The sequence below is a fragment of the Chiloscyllium plagiosum genome, unplaced genomic scaffold (genome assembly GCF_004010195.1).
Source record: "Chiloscyllium plagiosum isolate BGI_BamShark_2017 unplaced genomic scaffold, ASM401019v2 scaf_23041, whole genome shotgun sequence".
NCBI lineage: Eukaryota > Metazoa > Chordata > Chondrichthyes > Orectolobiformes > Hemiscylliidae > Chiloscyllium > Chiloscyllium plagiosum.
In genome coordinates, this window is record NW_025208491.1 from 11,334 (window position 1) to 14,725 (window position 3,392).

The 3,392-nt window shown below is 45.3% G+C and overlaps 1 long non-coding RNA gene across 1 annotated transcript in view; it reads left to right on the plus strand.

Annotated features, from left to right (window-relative positions):
- The window catches only part of LOC122546696, an 8,915-nt gene extending 6,161 nt beyond the window's left edge, over positions 1-2,754 (plus strand). The window contains exons 3-4 of the long non-coding RNA XR_006310793.1: positions 1,687-2,318; positions 2,454-2,754. This is a non-coding gene — a long non-coding RNA (uncharacterized LOC122546696). The remainder of the gene's footprint in view (positions 1-1,686; positions 2,319-2,453) is intronic.
- Positions 2,755-3,392: the final 638 nt, after the last annotated feature.

A 3,392-nucleotide genomic window follows, 5' to 3' on the forward strand; every position in this document is an offset into this window, starting at 1 on the left:
ATATATACTTTTGCTGGGCAGTTTGAAAAATTCTTTGATATTCCTCCACTGTCTTTCAACTGTCCCACCGTAAAGTCTTTGCTACCAGTCTACATTAGCCAACTCCTGTCTCATCTTATTGTAGTCTCCTTTGTTTAAGCACAGGATCTGGATTGGATTTAATCTTCCCGCTTTCCAACTGTATTCTAAATTTGACCATACTTATCACAAGTCTTTTATCAGATTACGAGGTGAGACGATGTTACCTGGGTGTTTTGGTTTTCATTGTCAAAGACCTTGGCTTTGTAATAAAGTACAGGATAGATATTCACAACAGAGTATTCTGGACGGTGTGAATTTACTACACAATCTGAAACCATAAATCACTGTCTCCCCTCAGTTTAAAATTGCAAAATCATTATCTCCTACACGCTTCCTCATCATCTAAGTTTGAAATGCTAATCCCCCTGACTATCCAACTTTTCCCGCAAATCTCTTTTGGCGAAGGTGGTGATTTTTGGATTCAGCTTTCCAGTTATTAACGTAAGAAGATAAGCACTGGGCACAGGAGAGGGAATGCAGCCCTTTGAACCAGCTCCACCATTTAATACCATGATGACTGAGCTCACCTCTGTCTCAGCTGGATTTTCCCGCCTGCTCTATCTCACCCTTCAACTCATTGCTAATTAAAAATCTGTATCTCTTCATTAAATTTGCTCATTGTCCAGTCATCCACCGCATTTTGAATAGGGAATTCCACAGATTGACAACACATTGAGATAAGTACATTCTCCTTCATGAGAAAACAATAGAGTCCCTATAGTGCAGAGTCCACACCAACCCTATGATGAGCCTCCCATTCAGACCCACCCATTCCCTGTAACCCTGCATTTCCCGTGGCTAATTGCCTAAACAGCACATGCATGGAAACTGGGCAATTTAGCATGGGCAATCGACCTAATCTGCACATATTTGGGCTATGGGAGGAAACTGGAGCACGGCTGGAAACTCGTACAGACATGGGGGGGGAATGTGTAAACTCCACACAGTCGCCTAATGCTGGAATCAAACCCAGATCGCTGACGTTGTGAGGCAGCAATGCTAACCACTCAGCTACCTCTGCCTAAAATCTGTTCCTCCTTATTAACCTCTCTATCACCCAATTTGCTGAATCTATATTCCTCACGTCAGAAATCAGGTCGTGGAAACGAATGTCTCAGTGAAACCCAATGACAGCCCATATGTCCTGTGTGTCTGAATGGGGTTTGAAAGACAACACCCTCCAGCCCACACTTTTCATTCACTTTCCAGAGCCAGGGCTCAAGTAGCTTCCTGGGGACTACAACTGCAACAATCCCTGAGGCAGGGACCACACGTGAGTGGGGAAACCCGGCACTGTCCATGTGCAGAATGTGGGTGGGCTTTGGAGCATGTGCTTTGGGGTACCTAGCAGAAAGTACTTCACACTGTGATTGGCTGGAGGAGTAACATATCAGCTTTTAGTATTGATCTGCTGGGGAATTAAGGTGTCACCACACCCACGTGGGACCAAGTTCCATCCCCAATGCCTCATAATGCTGGAAATCGACCAATGGGAAACCAAGGATGATCTAACCCATTCTCCCAGACTGAAGTTTCCTGTTCTGTCCAGGATCTGCCACCTCCCTGTCTGTTTCCTTTTGTTTCATTCTGCTGTTACATTATCAGGGTGCTAGATGGTGAAGATTCACAGACTGAAATCTCAAAATCATGTGCAGATTATGATTAAGTTAACCAGCATTTGACGAACCAAAGACTGAGAGTCAATCGGCCAAAGTCCTGCAACACTCTCCCTCACAGCATTGTCAGTCTATCAGCACCGAATGGACTGCGATTGGATCGAGACAGCAGCTCACTACCATCTTCTCAAGGCAACTAGAGATGGGGAATAAATGCTGGTTGAGCCAGTGATGCCCATATGCTGGAAATGGTTTCTATTCCTATTTACTGAAACATGATTGTAACTACAGGATGATGAGGGATGCTGAGTGCATGCTTCAGGAGGCAGAACCATCACATTACCCCTGCCTATATCCACACAGTAACTCAGCAACGGCACTGGAACAAAAGGCAATGAAGCTAAAGGAGGACTTAGGTATAGTTCTTTAAGGTAAAGGCATCAAAGTGGTTTGGAACACAGCAGAAACAGGAGACTGAGCTGGATGGTCAGCTGTTTCCCATTGAATGGTGGTGCAGGATTGAAAAGCCGAAAGTCCTCCTCCTGCCCCTATCTCCCAGCTCTGTATATAACCATGGAGCCTGGGTAGGAAGGAGTAGGCAGGACAGGGACTCTCCAGGAGGTCAGCTGTTTCCCATTGAATGGTGGTGCAGGATTGAAAAGCCGAAAGTCCTCCTCCTGCCTCTATCTCCCAGCTCTGTATATAACCATGGAGCCCGGGTAGAAAGGAGTGGGCAGGACAGGGCCTCTCCAGGAGATTGCACTTCCACATCAGTTTTCAGTGAGGGATGGTTTGATGGACTTTGTTTAACATTTGTCTTTAATGCAAAGTTTGTAAATTTGGTTTTAAAACATGTAAGAGTTTATTCCACGATAAATGAAACGAAAAGAAAAGAAACAAAACGATCTGAATATAACAGTCTTAAAATTTCAACGCCGTATAAAACAAAATCCCGACGACTCCCGGACACCATCACTTTCCAGTTACTCAAATTCCAGAGAGATATTTTCCCCCTCTGTCGGAACCTTTGGTTTGATTTAACTGCTTTTCAGTTCTCGTTCTGTGAGCTGTGGAGTTTTCTTTTTTCCCCATTTTTCCGATCCAGAAGTGTTATCACAGCAACCTTCCCACCATCAAAATCATCATTATGCCATTATAGCAGTAAACCACCTGAATAACCAATTGAATATTTATAAACAAAGCCCATTATGGGCAAAGCAAACCATTACGAGTGGCAGAGTGGGAAAGGACGAAATCAAAGTAGAGTTGGGGGTGAGGGGGCAGGGCTGGAGATAAAGGGGTGCCCACCTCTATCTAAAGGCATCAAGAGCATTGATACACACCACATGCTCCATCTCCAAGGACGCCCTGCTGTGTAGCCTTTATCCTCAATCATAGAATAGAATCCCGACAGTGTGGAAGGAGAGTATTGGCCCATCAAATCCCACCAACCATCGGAAGAGCATCCCAACCAGACCAATCCAGAGTAACACTGCATTTCCCATGGCTGATCCACTAGTCTACACAATCCTCGACACTGTGGGCAATTTAGCACGACTGATCCACCTAATCTGCACATCTTTATCCAGTGGGAGGAAACCGGAGCACCTGGAGGGGACCCACACTATCATGGGGAGAATGTGGGAACTCCACACAGGCCGATGACCAAGGCTGGACTCCAACCTTGTACCTGGT